The sequence below is a fragment of the Miscanthus floridulus genome, chromosome 10 (genome assembly GCF_019320115.1).
Source record: "Miscanthus floridulus cultivar M001 chromosome 10, ASM1932011v1, whole genome shotgun sequence".
NCBI classification, from domain to species: Eukaryota; Viridiplantae; Streptophyta; class Magnoliopsida; order Poales; family Poaceae; genus Miscanthus; species Miscanthus floridulus.
This window is the reverse complement of record NC_089589.1, coordinates 59,985,149-60,004,226: the sequence shown is the minus strand read 5'-3', so window position 1 is coordinate 60,004,226 and position 19,078 is coordinate 59,985,149. Positions and strand designations below refer to the sequence as shown.

Sequence of the window (19,078 nt, the reverse complement as noted above, 5' to 3'; positions counted from 1 at the left end):
AAACAAGGTCCAGTTCCTCCTTGAACTTTCTTCTCCAGTTGTTGAGGTTGATCTGCCCATTGTCAAAGATGACTGCATTTCTTGTTACCCAAATGATCTAGCATGCCGTGATAAAAATCTCTCTGAAGATTGGACTTCCAAAGGATGTTCTGGCATCAATAACCATATCTAAAGGTGGCAAATTTGTGTTCCAGCATATGGGGATGGTGTTCCAACATGCTATACTGAAGTGGCATTCAAAGAACAGATGCATGCTAGTTTCCTCGCAATCAGAGTTACATAGGACACAATTGTAGTTTTCTAGTTCCACGTTTTTCCTCCTTAATAAATTCCTTGTGTTGATTCTATCCCTGAGCAGGAGCCAAAATAAAAACTTATGCTTACCAAGGTTGTTGGAGGCCCACATCCAGTTGAAGAGGGGAGAGGTTTCTGTGTGTCCAATCAAAATTTTATAAGCCTTCTTACTACTGTATTTGCATGATCCCCAAGAATAGCACCATATGTCCTTTGTATCTGCATTCCAAGTTCTCTGCTGAATGAGGGTTTGCACTTCTTCTAGTTGATTTGTAGCTTTGTGTCGACAAGGGCAGGCTAAAAATTATGTTCACATCTTGATCCAAAAAAATCTGATGGAACATTTCTTTTTGGTAAAAGAGAAGAGTTGAGGGTAAAGCTCTTGGAGACTTTGATCTGACCACTTATTAGCCTAGAAAAGGACAGTCCTTCCATTGCTTGGATTACAGATGGCAAGATCTCTGAATTTGTCAAAAAGAGTCACAATGTCTTTCCACCAAAAGGATCCAATTGGACTCCTAACCTGTGGTGGTGTCTAAAACAACCCCGATTTCCACGAAGGGAAATCCACAGAGTCGAAGTGTAATAAGACCGTTGAAGATCATATTACCCGAATTCCAGTCGAATATCACAACCATACAACGTAATATCAGAGTATAAATAGTGCGGAATTACATAAATTATTACATCGTCACATTGGCGGAATCAATAAGTAGCATTCATTCAGAACAGCTTGAAGATAGATCGCCAAACTTGAGCGTAGGAACGAACCCCTCAACTGTCAAACTCCTCGGAGCTATACTCCTCAGCAGAACCTGTGTGCCAAAATGTATCAGTACGATTTGTACTGGCCACTCCCAACCCTATGAGCATTGCTTTTGTGGAAATTGGATGCACGTTGGATATACTCAAAAAGGAACCTATAAGGCTGGGGTTTCCTATGTATTAGCATATCAAGTACATTATATCAGTTGGTCAAGTTTTAACACCATTCTCACACATTCCGCCCCATTCCCATTCTAGAGCCAGGTTTCGATCCTGGGATCGATACACCACCATCTCCACACCATCTCCATACCACACCCATACCATCGCTCTGTCGACAGGCCAACTCCCACTCAGCGCTGTCTCAAGGCTCGTAGCCCCTGGCTACGTCCGAACACTCACCCCACGGGGAGAAGAGAAGGACTCATCTCACTATCTAGTTTAAGCGAAACCCAGGAAAGGTCCATTGCCGACGAGTCGGCATATGTATCGATCGATCAACCATACACTCTGCAGAGGTTTTACATAACCACAAGATCCACCTTCCTCGCTGACCGTTGTCAACTGGGCTGATTTCGGCCGCTTGCTAGCCTAGGATAATGCCACTCTACCATTCAGCCCTGGTACACCCCAAGTCCAGTCTGGGGTGGCTGAAACTGTGAGTCATGAACCGGGTCCACAAGGTCTCCATGAAGTCTCGGAAGGGTGTGGGGAGAAATCCTCCGCACCCCGTACCTCCCTCACACTATCCGCTATCAACCTAGCAGTAGTGGCAATATCCTACCAAGTAGTCCGGCCATCCCGCACCATATAGGGCGAGTGGTACGTAAGGCTTCCCGGTGAATCTGAGTACTAGTAAGTCCTTAGGGATGACCAAGCCAGAATGTCTCCATCAGGGTTTCCATTTACCGTGCCACCACAGCACCTCCACCCTAGGCTCCTCCCATCATAGGTTCACACCCAGGGCCACCTCATATACCATTTACCCACCACAGGTATCCATTCCAGGGGTGCCCAGGTAGCACACCACGGCAAGACTTACCCCAGGCTCATCATTTACTCCAACTTGGTCGACACAACCCTCACCCTCCATGCACCCAAGTCACACACGCAGCACTCTCCCCAATCATCAGTTTCCTCCACACATCAATGTAGTGCAAGCGTAGTAGAAGTATTAAGTAATGAAATAGCAAGCGTGTGACTAGCCTAATAGCAGGGTGAGCAGGGGTAAGGTTGCGTCAAGGTAAAGGCCATCAAGAAAGCATTCTACCATGCAAGTCCTATCATAGTGTGATTACAATAAAGTAAAGTACTAGCATTTCTATTTTAGCCATGCGTAATAGGTGCTACGAGGTTGGGTGGGATGTGGCACCTTCAGTGTAGTCGTCTCCGTACTCCTCACGGTACTCACAATCCTCGTCCGTCTGATTCTCCTCCGAGTCTACAAACGATCGCATTATAGTCGCGTTAGCGATGTCTACAGAATAGCACAAAGAAGCAATGAAAATTCAAAAGAGCCAAATGCACTCAAACATGGGTTCATTGCGTAGAGCTTGATATTAGATGAATTTTGGTCCTGGTTTTGTATTTTTTCGAGGTCATATGAATTAGTTATGAATTTCCGAAGATTAAATCTATTTCTAAAAATGGAAAAAGGCTGAATTAATCCTGGGCTGACACGTGTCACGTTGTGGTTGGTCCACGTGGCTTGCTGACGTCAGCATGACGTCAGCATCATGGTTCCGAGCTGATAGGTGGGGTCCAGCTGACGTCAGCAACGTCATCCACACCGACAGGTGGGGCCAAAGGCTATTGGGTCACTGACAGGTGGGTCCGGTCAAAGTCAATGTCGGTCAACGGCAAGTCAACGGTCAATGGTCAACAGTCAGGGTCACTGACATGTGGGGCCTGGGCTGCTGACGTCAGCAGCTGAGGTCAGCGTGATGTCAGCATGATGTCACCTCGGTTGTGCTGGCTTCTGACATGTGGGTCCCGCGTGATGTCAGCATCTGACGTGTGGGTCCAGAGTGTCTGCTACTGACAGGTGGGTCTGGTCAACGGTCAATGCGGGCCGGGTTCACACTGGGCCTAAACAAGGCTCGGGTTGGGCCGGTCTAGGTCGGACTGACCCGGACACGTGGCACGCTGTGGTACTGCCATGTCTCGTCCATGGGCTCTTATTTGGCTGTGGTCTACGGCTTGCGGTCTACGATGGACCAAGAGATGCTGGTCCATGGACCGCAGACTGGTCTACGGTGGACTGAGTCCACCCTTCATCTCCCAGGCGTGGTCCATGTACTCCGGGTGCACGCGCAGGTGGCCGGCGAGGGGGGGTCTTCCCCTGTTCCCTTCCCAGCGGCTTACACGCCGGCAGCGAGCTCGCTGTGAGCCCCTGCGGTGGCACTGGCATCCGATTGGGGAGGGGAATAGTTCCCTCACACCGTTGCGACTACGACGGTGGGGTCAAAGTGGCGGCCAAGGCTTCCCAAGGCGCTGGCCACGGCAAACGGCGGCTCAAGCTCCACCGGCATGCGGGAATGGCGCGGTGCTGCGACATAGGCCGATTCTGTGGTGCGCGTGGGCGACACAATGCTCCGATGGGCATGTTGGGCAGGTCGAGGGGTCCTCCAGGGCCTCCGGTGGCTTTGGCCACGGCGGCGGCTTCCCGAGCACGACGGCGGCGTCGATGAGGCGGCTACGACCCCGGGGAAGTGTCACGGTGGGGGCGTGTAAGTTTCTACGGGTTCGTGGGACCACGGCGAGGACGTTCAGGCTCAAAGGCGGGGCTCGGATTCTCATGTGGCCGGTAGGGGCTTCCCGGCAGCCACGGCGGTCATGAAGACGACGGCGAGGCGCACGGGTGAACCAGGGGGCTCCAGCGGTGTAGTCACGGCGGGGTCATAGACATGCGCGTGGGTGTGTGTGTTCCCAGTGGCCGGAGACGGCCCTAGCCTATGCGCTCCAGGTGTGGAGCGCCATGGCCAGTGTGATAGAGTCCGGTGGCGAGCAGAGAGAGAGAGCGGGAGGCTCACCGTGGGTGTTGTGGAAGAGGGGATAGCGGTGCGGTGACGAGTTGCGGCCGTGTAGCTCCGGAAGCCTCCGGAAGCCGTGGAGTGCCGACCCGTGACCGCGATGACAACGACGGCATCGTCTTAGGCTCCGACGACCTCCTCCCCCGTAGCGGCTTTGGCGTTTTCTTTTCCCCTCCCTTTCTTCCCCTTCTCCCTTGGTTCGGGTGCGCAGTGGATGGCCATGGAGCCCGGTGATCGGTGGATGGAGGCCGAGAGGTGATCGGAGGCGCACGCTTGCATCCAACGGCGCGCGCGTGGTTGCGTGGGCGCGGCGCAAAGGAGACAGGGGCATGCCCCGGGCGTGACCCCCTGGCCCGCCCCCTACCAGTGCTGTCGGTGCTTGGTCGCGTGGTGGTTGAGCACGGCATGGAGAAGAAGAACAGTAGGGCTGACATGCGGGGTCTAGCGGGCAGCGGCTGCAAGCGGAGGCGGTGAGACGCGCGGGCGACGTGCTGGGCCGCGAGCTGGCCTGCTACTGCGCGCGCGTGGGCCAGCAGAGAGGAGATGTGAAGGGCTGGGCCGGTCGGTTGGGCTGGTTGGCGCAGGCCGAGCAGGCCGAGCCTGCGAGGCCTTCTTCTTCTTTTCTTCTTTCTTTTTTTCATTTCTTCTCCATTGTTTGATTTCAAATTTGGTTTAGAATTTGAATTCAAAACTGAGGTAACTTATTCGTTGGAGTTTTAGGGAATTTTGTTTAATAATAACTTTATGGTTTATTACTTTAATGAAATTGTTAAGCATAACATAAAGCAAATGGAAGTCCAAATCACATCTTGAATTAACAATGTATGTAACACTTTATTTGTTAGAAATTAAATAACATAATCAACAAATGGTATGCCATGCTTATGTGTTGTCTTGGTTGGGTCAGACCTAATGCATCTCTTAAGTTGGGTTTCTATACATGACACTCATCATCACATGGGAGTTCTTGAGAAAAAAATTTGTAGTTGGTATTTTGGTGTGTGGATTTTTGGGTTGTTACAGTGTCTGAGGATTGGAGTAGAATTTGGACCATGTCAGAGAGACCCAGGGTATATCTGCCTCGTTGTAAAATTTGTCCAAAAATTTCATGAGTAAAGCACTGTTCTGACTCTTAATGTCAATAATACCTAGCCCTCCTTGATTCTTTGGCTTACAGGTTGTTTCCTAGGCAGCAAGACAAGTTCCTCTTTTGTTGATGTCATCCTTGCTCCATAAGCAATGCTTTCTATAAATATCAATTTGCTTAATTACTTGAGGTGGAATTTTGAGACTGCACATGTAAAATGTAGGGAGAGCTAAAAATACAGAATTCACTAAAATGAGCCTTCCATCATAAGATAGGTGTTTACTGACTCCACAAAACCTTTTCTCAATCTTTGTCAAAAGAGGTGTGAATTCTTGTAGGGTAGGCTTAGTTGCTCCAGTGGTAGTCCCAAATATGTGAAGGGCATAGTTCCTATGCTGCAACCAAATGTTCTTGCTAAATGTATGGCCTTTTCATCTATTAAGTTAATGGGTACCAAGAATGACTTCCCAAAGTTCACATGTAAACCACTGGAATCAGAGAATGATCTTAATAAGCATTTGAGGTTAAAAAGGGTTCTAGCATCTCTAGGCAAGGTGAGAAGAGTATCATCAGCATACTGCACAATTGGGAAGTCACCTCCAAAGGTGTCACTAAGAGGGTTCTTGAGGATGCCCAACTGCCAAGCTTTGTTGACAACAGACTGTAGAAGATCAGCTACTAATACAAACAACAGGGGTGAGAGTGGGTCACCCTGCCTGACCCCTCTTTTGCATTCAAATCCTTTTCCAGGAATACCATTCAGTAGGATAGAGGAAGTACCTGAGCTCAAAATGTTATGAATCCAATTTATCCATCTTGAAGAGAATCCTTTATATTTAAAAATTTGCAATATAACCTCATGCTCTAGTTTGTCGAAAGCCTTCTCAAAGTCCAGTTTGAGAATTATGACTTCCTTTTTTGAATGATGACAGAGATGAAGGAATTGGAATGCCCATGCTAGACAATCTTGGATTGTTCTTCCCTTGATGAATCCATATTGATTGGTGTGTACTAGTTGCAGGATCACAGATTGCAGCCTTGCTGAAAGTAACTTTGTGATGCACTTAAGGGTGTAATTCAGGAGAGAAATGGGCCTATAATCATCAACTGTTTTAGGATTGTTCTTTTTTGGGTTTAGGGTAATGATGGAGGAGTTCACACTCTTTAAGTCTGTATTCTGATGATAGAAATCTCTGAACAATCTTAGAAAGTCACCTTTGATTATGTCCCAACTCTTTTTAATGAACAATCCATTAAAACCATCTGGTCCAGGGGCATGGCTGTTTGGCAGAGATTTGATGACAACTTCAATTTCAGTTTGACTGAACTCGGTGTCTAGATGGTCAAGATTATGCTCTGTCAATAATGTGCTGAGATCATAGTGTATGTTATAGAATTCACAGATTCCTAACCTTTGCTTATAGGATTCCCATAGCAAATTTGCTTTTTGTTCATGCTCTGTGATGACAGTACCATCAGGTTTTGTAAGAGAAAAAATAAAATTTCTCTTATGTGCTATAGTAGCCATAGTGTGAAAAAAACTACTATTTTCATCCCCAAGTTTTACCCATCTAACAGTGTTTCTTTGTTTCCAATACATCCTTTTGGATTCCAATAAGGATGCAAGGTGACCTCTAACCAACCTTTTGAAAGCCTTTTCTAGATTGGAGAGTTGTCTTTGCTCCTCAAGACCATCCATCAGCATGAGGACCCAATTGAATTATAAATGAGCTTGCTTAGCTTAGAAAGATTCTTGCTCCATTTTCTCAGACCGGCTCTGACATGTTTGAACTTTGAAGACAGATTTTTGGAGGCATTGGCATATACTGGAGAATTATTCCAATGAAGAACCACAATGTTTAGAAAAGTCAACATGATCAACCCAATAATTTTCAAACCTGAAAATATTTGATTTGGGGATAGAGCTTCCAATGTGCAGCACATAAGGAATGTGATCTGAAATGGGCCTTGACAAAGGTTGTACATGCATAGCAGGATAGGAAAGGGTCCAGCCAGAGGAGGTAAAAGCCCAATCCAACTTGACAAGGAGGGGATCAGATTGCATATTGGTCCAAGTGTAGCTTCTGCCATTGAAAGGTATTTCAACTAAATCCAAGTCTAAAATAATTTCATTGAACAAGTTCATTTCTGACATATCACCTCCTGGTTTGTTCCTATTTTTTAGGTTGCCTAATCAGATTGATATCCCCAGCAAGTAGCCAATCATCAAACTCACTGATGTCAAAGTTCATGAGCCAAGTGGCAAAAGCTAGCTTCTGATTGGACTGTGATGGGCCATATATGTTTGTAATATGAAAACTTTTGTTATCCAGCTTGTTTCTCATCTTAACAGTGATGGCATAGGAATTTGTCTAAATTATAGAGCCCTCAAAAACACTATTGTTCCATGCTATTAAGAGACCTCCTGAAGCTCCTACTGAAGGAGAAAAAGCAAATTGATCGAAATTTCTAGGATATAATTTTTTAATGTAGAAGATGTCAAAGTTCTCCCTTTTTGTTTCCTGAATACAAATAATTTGACATGCACTCTCTGTAATTTTATCTCTTAAAGCATCCCACTTTACCTATGAATTAATGCCTCTGATATTCCAAAACAAAATTTTACTATATCTTCTACTATCCATAATCACAATCTATGTAAAAGAGGCAAAGTTTGTTCATACAAATGACAAACAGGATCAGCCATCTTATATATCTGTAGAGATGTGAGTGTAACATTTGTAGGTCTGTGTAGAAAACTATGCAACCAACTCTGTCTTCCCTGAGGCTATTAACATGGTTACAAAAGATGGGAATAGAGGGCATTGTATTTGTATCAAAACTCACATAATCAGGGTTAGAGGAAGGAATCAAGACCACAAAGAATTGCAAAGCAACATTAGCATTAAGATTGAACACAAGCATGAGAGGCAAGTAACCCAAACAGTTCCTAGGATTATTAAAGCAGCATAGGATGCAACAGTACATGATCTTATTGTTCTAGTACACAGACTAGGACCTGGGACTAGACAGACGATAGACATCTAAACATGGATAACTTTGGAGCAACAAAAGCAGCACCTTTCTAGGTGCACACAGAGACAAATCTATGAAACTACTTATCTATGTTGTCTTTCTCAAGAAGAGCAGCAGAAGCAGCCTCAGGCTGGATCTGTAGGAAGCTAGTAGCAATTCCTTTAGGATCTCTTTGGAGAGATGTGGGGCAACTCCATAGTTGGAAGGCCCTGGGATGATGGCCAGTGGGGAGGGATCAGCAACATCTTCATATGTAGTGGATGGCTCCTTAACTTGATTGGCTGCCTTGGCACTTGCAGCGTCCTTGTAACCTCTAAGTTTTTTTGCAATTCTCCTGCTACGCCTCAGGAAGCTATCATCCAGCTTCTCCTTTACTTTTAGGCTCTTTCTCTTGCGTGGGGTCTGGAACACAGTAGGTGCTTCATCCAGGATCTCAACTTCTATATCCTCATCTTCAGCCTCTACTTTAGCTTCTCCAAACTCTACATCAGCATCCCCCATTTCTGTATCAGCCTCTTCTTCATTAGAGGTAATGTAGTCCAAGGCAATCTTCTCAAGGGATGTTCCCCCAATCTGTGGAGAGAGTAGAAAGGCATGATGTATGAGGAGACGTTGATCATTAAAATAGGGAGGAATTAGCGTGTCATGATCAATAACTAACAAATTTAGAAAGGAAAGGAAACTAGATGTAGGTCTGATAGTTATGAAATTCAGTACCTCTTTCAGAATGGATGGAACCACTACAATGAGCATATCAGAGGGCACACTGGGTCCATAGATCGCTGATCTAATCCTTGGAGCTAAGAACTACACAGTTGCATTAGCTGGAGTGGGGCTTGGTAGGTTCTGAAAGCTGCTCACTTCCACTAAACCATTCTAGACACTGATGGCTTTAGTATGCTCCTGCACAGCCTGGGCATTCTGCATAGTCTGCAATTTTGGATCTCTTGGTGCAACCTACTCTTGCCATCGACTTGGCCCTCCTACATCATGATTCATGGTAGAGAGACCATTGGAGGTAGTTGGGGTGGCATCAGACAGCACAGGTGGAGCAAAGCCCATCCAGCGTGGTGGCTGCGGTGGACAAGGATGTAGAGGACCAATGGTAATGAAAGCTTCTTCATCTTGTGGCTCAATGAGGCACTGCTTTTTCAGAACAAAGCACGGGATCGTCCAGGAGCGTCCCTTCTGTGGTAGCCCTCCATTCACCTTGACTGAATCTAGGATTTTCGCTTCATCATTGAGATACACCTTGATAACCACCCTTCTCTGGTTCATGCCAGTGCACCATGATTCCAAAACCAGAAACAGCTCTAGCTATCATCGGAGCATTGTGTAAATCCTTAGGAAAACCGACAAGCATGATCCAAGCCTCACGATCCAAATCAAAAGTACGTGCATTATCACTTTCATCATGCTTAACAACAGTCATGGTATAGTTGCTTAGACTAAACTCAGGACCAAGAAAACACTCTCTTTCTAGAGCAGAGATAAAGCGAACATAAGCATCCCCTAGAGCATAGGGTTGTACCTCGATGATTCCAGCCTGATGAACATCCTAGAAGAAGTAGCGAAGTGCAGACTCCACGCTGGCAAAATTGTCCTTGTGGACTTGGGGCTAGACCTTCACTATTGCAAGATCCTCATTGTACAGGGTGTAGCACCCAGTCACATACGCCTCATGATGGAGCGAGGGACGATGCACGGGTTCCACCAGCGTGAAGCCCTTGGGGACGTGTGGAAGCCGATTGCACGCCTAGTTGGCCATTGGAGGCGAGAGGCTAGGGTTTTGCACAGTGGGCAGGGGAGTAGTGGAGACAGAGGCTTTGAGGGTGGGAGAAGAGGATGAGTATATAGGTGCTTTCTCAGTCCCTTTGCCTTCCTGAGATATGGGCCTAAACCGCCGCTGATTGTGGGCCTTCGAAAGACAGACAGACAAGATATGTCCATAGTTGAAGCAGGATTTGCACCTTACCATGTTTGTGCAATCTTTCCTCAAGTGATTTAGGCCCAAGCATCTGGAACACTATCGGGTAACCGAAGGCAGCTCACGGGCCAAATGCAGAGACAGGATCTTTGGCATAGATTGAGCATGCAATAAAGTATCAGATTTTGAATTCAAAATGAGCTTGGCCTTGGGCGTGGATTGCGCCAGAGAGACCGCATTCGGAGCTAATACCTTTTGTGGCTTTGGAATCCAACAAAGAACAGTTTTAGGCCTCGAAAAAGACTTTGAATCAGGATGCAAGCCTGTGTTCACATGAAAAGAGGTCTTCTGGGATTTGGATGGATAACTAAGACGTTGAAATACTGATTTTTTCAAAATGGGGGGAGAACGGACAATATCTGCATAGCTTTTTCTTGATTTATGGTTCACCATTGTCCATTTAGCCTCTTGTTCTAAGCACCAGAGTTCATACTCTTTTTGCCAATTCGGTCCTCCATCTCTCCAGAGGAACAAGAAAATGGCAAAGGATTTGCAAGAAAAGCTTTTCATCTTGTGAATCATTAGACCAACTTTTTTGCAAGAAATAGAGAAACCAAACAACCAACCAGAAAGATGGAAAACATTGTAATTCTTAGCTACACCACCCAAACAAGCTTGGAGAATTAAACCGACAGAGTCCTCATTCAAACGAATCATAGAGCGGCCAAAACACACCACGAGGTGAAAAGCCGATGATGGGGCGATGTAGAGGGACTCATCGAACAACCAAAGCGTTGTGTGACCACCTTGGCAAACTCAAGCCCTAGATCGAAGCACAAATCTGAGAGGCCACCCATGATCGAAGAGGGAGATCACCAGGGAGATCCATGGTTGAAGGGAGCACCAAGGATGGACGAGGAGGTGGTGGGAGAGGGAGCACCCATGCTACCAGTTCCTAGGTGATATAGGACAGCGATGGATCGTGCGGTCGGTCCCACTTCACCACAATTCAGAACATCGTATTTCTAAGATGGAAAACTTTTGTTGATGAACTTAACATGTGGAGTGTTTTTGGTGAAAAATTAAATGTTGTTTGTGCAGCAATGCACCATTGAGCAAAGTTGAAACTTGCCAACCAATTCGATCATCCTTCAAGTAGGTATACAACATATTAAAATTGAAGGCAGGAATACGACAAAACAACACACACACATCATAGGCCTCAAATTTGGAACCTCCAAGATAATAAGGACCATGGACCACAAATATATCAAGTTAACCACATTTATTTCTCATTTCAACCCTAACAATTATAATCCTAGCACACCAACATCACAACTATTACCAGTTTTTGTAAGCCATTTTCAACCTAACATGTCCACAAAAGAGTTGTTGTGGCATTACACTTGGATCAAATTTTCAAAATTTAGAGCCTAGAACTGCTTGCTTTGTGTTGCACTGGAAGTTGTTAGAGCTGAGATGGTCTTCGTCTTCGGTTGTAGTGCTAGGCAAGGAACCTCTTGAGCCATAACTCCTTGTCACTCACACATGTTCATGAACACTAGTGCTTGTCCTTTCCTATCCATGAAGTAGTCCAATGCACACATGAGTTCATCCGTTGTGATAACTGGGACATCCATAATAGCATGGTAAATGCACTTGTATGTCTCAGTCTTGCCACAATAGTTGATAGTCCATTGATAACATCTGTTAGTCCTACTGTGCTTGATCGTCCTTCATGTTTTTTTCTCCTCTTCTTGTATATCCTCTCCTCTTCCTTTGGCTTGTGCTATTAAGGGAAGTTCCTTCCTTTTGCTCTTCACCTCTCTCATAAGCTTTAACATCAATGTGTCTTGCTAGCTACATCTATGGGTTTACCAAAAGCTTCACCTGAACCCATGGCAAACTTACCTATTGCAACCCCACTAACAAAGACTACTAGCATCTGTTGGTTGTTGACTATGGGCATGTTCAAGAACTCCGCATCGGTTGGATGACTTAATCATCAAAGACAAAGGTAACAAGCATTAGTAGACCATTTGAACAAAATAGGCTTTAAATTACAAATAATTGGATGGCCACGGGAGACAAACATGGATGACTTGATCATAGTGGTCGACCTCAAGTGTCATCATGAAGTTTTGCTCATCCCATCCCACTCCACTCATGCCCTTAAGCAGGAAAATCCTGACCCATCTTGCCCTTAAGTACCTCATGTGGATGTAGACCTATCCACCTTCTTAGAACCTCGCACTAAAACTTGTAACCATCTTGGTGACCTAATTAAGGTGAATATCCTTGAATTTCCATGTGTGTCTAGAGCCCTATTGGCGGTCCTTGACGATCAAATCTGACAACCAATTAAGATATAAAATGAGGAGAAAATAGTAATCTTGAACACATATGCATTTATTATTGGCCTAGTTCCACATGTAATTGGAGATTATTATTTTTTGCAGGACCTAACCACAAATGCATGAAAATTTTCACTGAAAGGCGCTTTTCGACGCTGATTTGCACAAAGGAATAATAGAGAGGCCCATCAACTTAAATTTATCTGGGCAGAATATCCACCAAGGAGCAGCCTAGGAACCATCACCGACCCACCACGCGAAGGCAGTGGCAAGAGGGCCAGGTCAGGGGGCGGGCGACCCCCTACCGGTGCCTCTCTGCTGCCCCTTCGAATGGCGATGTCATGAGGGCATGCAGAAGGCAGTGAAGCATGTACTTCATGCCAAATATAGACGCACACACCGTCTTACTCACTATATAAATAGAGGGGCAACCCCCCTCTCAACACACACAACACATTGAGGAACACCTCTCTCTCCTCTCTAGCTTTACCTTTTTAGTTGTTTAGAGCAAGGCAAAGCTACCTTGGAGGGCTTGGCTCCTTGGAAGAAGAGATTCTTGGGTATGAATAGAGATATGAGTTCTTCCAAAGTCATGCCTTCACTTTATTGTTATAGTCATACTTATGAACTAGAGTATAGTTATTGTGTTACGATCTTGATATATGAACTAGCCTATAGTTTGTGTGTCATGAGAGTAGCATACTTAACTTTATGCTTAACCACTCATATAACTTATATAATTGGGATTAGAGCTAAGTTGAGGTTTCGGTTCATAGTGCTTTCAGGTGTGCCCAGCTCCTCTACCTGTTGATCCGTAGGGTCAGGGACCCAGGGAGGATTTGGGTAGTTTCTGTGTACACAAGCGTGGTACTTGGGTATGGAGAGACAGGTGAATGCATTGTCCCTCTCCATGGTTGAGGTGGTAGGCGGCAGGTGGTGACAGCCCTGTCCGTCCCTTGTAATCCCCCATGTTCGTTTGGGGTATAGGAGTCTAAATTGTCACATGAGGTTGCTGGAAGACTAGTACTCGGTGGCCTCCTGACCTGCTTCACACTTAGCCCTAATACTAATTATGTAACTTATTTGATCATTAACTAATCTTTGTATGACTATAGTAGACCAATGCCTGCTTGACTTAGGATTATTCTTTTATTTTTTCTCTTTATTCTATCCTTTGAGGAATGCCCAAGTGTGTGTCCACTATCTTGAAATCACCGTTCTTACCCCTTTTATAAACATTGGTGTACTTTCAAGCATTATTATTCAGGTTCATATCCATACTAGACTCTTAATCAAAAAATGCCTTCCTTTAGGAAAATATAAATAATGATACCCTAAATACTTCGGGGTGAAATGCTACAATGATAGCTCCGTGTGCTTGTAGATGAATATCTAAAATTGTAAAGGAACTATCAAGGCGTTACCTGGTGGCATTGCTATTTATTAGTGATGGTGCTAGGTATTGCCAACCGGTATTTCTGGCGCCATCACCGGGGATGGATTCTAACTCCATTCTTAGTGGTGACGCTTAGAAATACCAACAATCATTTCTGGCGCTGTTGCCGGGGATGGATTCTATCTCCATACTTGGTGAATGCGCTAAGTTATGTCAACAAGCATTTCTGGCACCGTTGCCGAGGAAGGCATAATTGATTAAAGAATCTAGTAGGACATGTTCATGATAATATGCATATAAGGTAGCCATTGTTTATGCAGAATAACTTTGCTTGTTTTCTCCTGTTGTGGATGAAAACAGGATAGTGTATGACCGGTTTTGATATGTCAAACAACTACACCAAAGATCTGGAGGCACTCCTAAGGAAGAAATGGTCTCGTGCCACTTCTTCTTCTGCCACTCCACCGACGGACGAACTAGTCACCCCCGCACCATCCGCTACTCCAGTCATGGTCAAGACACTCCGTGACTACTCCATCCCCGCTGCTGCCAGCGTGCCATTGGGCCAACTGTCAACACTGGGAATGGGAACTTTGAGCTCCGCACTGGCCTAATCATGATGGTGCAGGCAAACCAATTCTCGTGTTTGTCAAGTGAGGACGCGAACGTGCATCTCCAACACTTCCTTGAGCTGTGCGACACCATCGTCATCAAGGACATCGCACCATCGAGCATCAGGCTCCGCATGTTTCCCTTCTCCCTGTCGAGGAGGGTGAAACAGTGGTTCTATAAGGAACGGGAAGCTGTCAACACGTGGAATAAATATTCCATGGCATTCCTTGCCAAGTTCTTCTCCATGGGCAAAACCAATGCCCTTAGGGGATGAATCTTCAACTTCCAACAGAACGCCACAGAATCCATTCCCGAGGAGTGGGAGCGGCTGCAGGACTACATCCAAGCATGCTCACCCCATGGGATTGGAAACTGGTTAGTGTTCTAATATTTTTATGATGGGTTAACACTCATGTCTAGGGGGCACATTGATGCGGCGACAAGAGGCTCTTTCCTTTCCCTGACAATTGATGGAGCCATGGCTCTCATCAATAAAATGGTGTCTAATGGGAGGAAGAAAGAAAAACACAAAAGGGCATGCATACCATGAAGGATACGGATATGCTTGCCGCAAAAATAGATCTTCTGATGAAAAGACTGGAGGAACGGGCTCAAGACAAAGAAACAATGAAGGGCACCATCTAGGCCATAGACTCACACATGACGTGTGACATCTGTGGAAACATTGGCCATTCAGGGAATGACTGCCCCGAGAGTGAAAGGTCCTTGTGTGGTTTTGGTAATTGAGTGACAACCTAGGTGGACTAATTGTGTTTATGTGAGATACACAGGTGATTAGTCCACAAGTACATATGTGTGAGCAACATATGCCATGAAGGTGAAAATGGCTTGGAGATGTTGCAAAGCTCACACATGTGATGATGAAGGAGCTTATTGCACATGAGACATGACATTGAGTCATGTGATCAAGGTGGAGAAGATCAAGACAAGACTTGGCTTGATGGACCGGTTGCAAGCGTGAAGGGCAAGTCGAAGGCTTTGGAGCGATGGACCACATGGCGGTGAAGCTTGAGCAAGACTTGGCGCCGATGGACCAAGGCAACGGTGAAAAGCAAGTGAAGTCAAGATCGATGAACCAATATGATCATGTGATGATATGAAGTGGATCATATCATTGTTGATCATGTTGGTGCATGTGTTGCATCGACATTGGAGGAGATAAAATGGAATGCGCAAGGCAAAGGTATAACTTAGGGCATTTTATTTCACCGGTCATAGGTGTGTAGAGAAGTTGATGACCAGGTTTAGGATAGATGGCCGTACTATCAAGAGGGGCAAACTTGTTTGCATATCGGTCATCTAGTGCCACTCGAGTGATCTAACTTTGCATCGTCGCTAGGATTGAGTGGCGTGGCAAGTTGAGTGGCTAATCCTTTGGAAAATGTTTGTGAAAAGCTAACACACATACACATGGTGGTGTACACTTGGTGGTGTTGGCACATTTGCAAAGCAGAAGAAGTTGGTGATGAAAATGAGTTAGTCGCGCTGGTCATAGAGTGACCGGACGTGTCCGGTATGGAGATCGGACGCGTCCGGTATGGAGATCGGACGCATCCGGTGTGAATCTGCAGAGTCATTGTTCGGTGAAACAATTGATCGGACGCTGGCTGCGTCCGGTCCAGTGTGACCGGACGCATCCGGTCGGACCTGGGTGCTTACTGGACTCGGCCGAACGATGAGGCTCAGCGTCCGGTCGTTTTGAACTGAGCGTTCGGTCGTTTCAAATAGTGCGTCCGGTCGGTCTTGTCAGAGAGCCATTGGAGGCAATAGTGGGACACGTGGCGGTCTGGCAGCTACCGGACACGTCCGGTATAGCGATCGGACACGTCCGATATTCATGACCAGAGCGTCCGGTGCTGCGTCCGATGCCGCATCCGGTCGTCCCGAAAAATGCCCAGTGAAGGGGTAACGGCTAGTTTAGCCCATGGGGCTATAAATAGAAGTGGTGGTTGGCCTTTGGCTATGAGCTTAGCACACTAGAGCCTTGGTGGCTTGTGTAGTAGTGCTTGGGAGCCCTCTAACTCACATATGCTTGATAGTGATCATCCGATTGTGTGAGTGAGTGATTCTAGTGCGATTGCAATGTGAGGTTGCATCGAGTGGCACTAGGTGATCGAGTTGCAAGCCAGTGGTGCTTGTTACTCTTAGAGGTTGCCACCTCCTAGACGGCTTGGTGGTGGTCTCTGTCGAAGCCCGCAAGAAGCTTGTGCGGTGCTCCAGAGAAGAGCTTTGTGAAGGGCATTGTGCTCGCCCCGCGGGAGCCGCGAAGAGCAACTCTAGTAAAGTGTGTCATTGAGCTACCCTCACTTTCGGGGTAGGTTCTTGCGGTGCCCGACGTGCGGGCTTGGCGGGTGATGCCAATTAGCCGCCGAACCACCAAGTGAGCGGTCGACACAACGGGGAGTAGCGTGTTGGCAAACACGTGAACCTCGAGAGAAAATTCATCGTGTCAACCTTGTTCTTCCCATTAGTTTGCATCCCCGTTACATAAGCTTGCAATTACTTTCATATACATTGAGCTTGTGTTGTTGCTTTTGTAATTAGTTAGCTTGTGTAGCTTACTAGTTACCTTCTTGCTTGTGTAGCATAGAAGTAGCTCCCTTGCGTGGCTAATTTGGTTTGTGTAACCTTGTTAGTCACATTGCTTAGTTTGTGTAGCTAAGTAATTACGTTCTCTAATTTGGCATTGGTTGCCTTGTTATTGAGCATTGCTAGTGAGCTTAGATGGCTTTGTGCTTTTGCTTACTAGCATGTGTAGGAGCTTCCTTGTTGCTTAAAGTATTAGTGGCATAGGTTTGTGTGACCTTGCTCCTAGAATTGGTTAGGAGAGCTCTAGCTAGCCCTGCACCTTAGTTGCTTAATTAGTATCTTTGGAAGGTGCTAGAGAACATAGATAGAGGGGTGTAGTCTTGGCTAGACCGATAGTTTTAATTCTGCACTTGTTTCGGTTAGTCGACGCAATTAATTTTAAAAAGGACTATTCACCCCCCTCTAGTCACCATCTCGACCCTTTTAGAGACCCACGAAGAAGCTGTCTTCATCAACAATGGGTTTCGCCAACCACAAGGTAATAACAGGTAGAACAATCAGTCTCGTCCGCAAGGTAATTCGAACTATAATTCCAACTACAATTCGAATCAACCTTCTTTGAAACACTTGGTATTAGGCCAGCTAAAATTAATGAGAATATCACAAAGAAATTAATGTTCAATGATAAAATGTTTGAAAATATTAAATCTAAAATAGAAAGTTTATCTTCCTCCGTCAAAAATCAATTAAGCTTTAACAAAATAATAGAAACCCAAATTACTTAAATAGCTGCCGCAATTCCTATCGATCATTCGGGGAAAACCCCGGGGTAACCCGAGGATTCCCTCGAAAATGTTCATGTAGCTGCAGATCAATGGAGGAAAAATCTTGCTCGACGGACTAAAAATGTTGAGTCCTTACCGAAGGTAAATCGGTAGTTATCTTTAAAATTAAAAATATTCAAGATTAAAAATTTGAATTTTTAAGTCAAAATAAAACTCAGAGAAAATTCTATAAAAATTATTTCCTGAATAATAATAATTTATTATTACTAGTTACATTTTTGCAATAATTATAAAAATTAAAAATTCTAATAAAATTTTGTTGGATAATGAAAATCGAGTAGACTGTTGGGAATCTGGACGAAATCCCAACTGTCATCATTTTGAATCGGCCGTTGCCCACTACCTGCCAAAGGACAGGCCAAGCGGGCCCACCATAGGGGTAGGCGACCCCAGGGGTCGGCCGCACCCTGTAGGTGACCGTTGGCGCTGCCCCTCTGTAGTGTCGAGATGGCGGACTAGAAGGAGTGAATAGTCTTTTCTAAAATTAAGCGCGTTGGCTAACCGAAATAAAGACGGAATTAAAACTAACGGTCTAGCTAAAACTACACTCCTCTATCTAAGTTCACAAGAACCTTATAAAGATCCTAATTAGGCAACAAAGGTGCCGGACTAGCTAGAGCTCACCTAATCAATTCTAGCACCGATGTCACACAAACCTATGCAACTAGTACTTCAAGCAACGGGAGAGCTCCTACACAATCTAGTAAGCAAAAGCACAAAGCCATCTAAGCTCACTAGCAATACACAATAACAAGGCTACACAAGCCAAATCAGAGAGCGCAAATTACTTAGCTACATAAACTAAGCAATATAACTAACAAGGTTACTAAAACTAATTTAGCCACGCAACGGAGCTACATCTATGCTACACAATCTGGTATGATTGATATCACGTGTAGAAATGTGATACCACATGTATGATTGATTTGTCAATAAAAACATTTCTTGAACAATTGCTATCTTCATGAGTACCACGTGTAGGATATCACTTATAAGTTGGTCTAGACACCACTTGTGAATTCTTCTTGTTTGAGTCTAGATACCACTTGAAACAATCAATCTAGATATCCATTTGCATTGTTGTTTTGTTCTTGTACTCTTGTTACTATCATGAGTTTCTAATATTGACTTGAACCAAATTGATTTGCCTAAGCTTTCAAGTCTGGTTTGAACCCTCTTT

General features: G+C 45.2%; 1 non-coding gene across 1 annotated transcript; it reads right to left on the bottom strand.

Moving 5' to 3' along the window:
* Positions 1–14,762: 14,762 nt before the first annotated feature.
* Positions 14,763–14,869, bottom strand: LOC136490411 (small nucleolar RNA R71). Its single transcript, XR_010767703.1, has one exon. It is a non-coding gene; the product is annotated as a small nucleolar RNA R71 (small nucleolar RNA).
* Between the last annotated feature and the right edge of the window lie 4,209 nt (positions 14,870–19,078).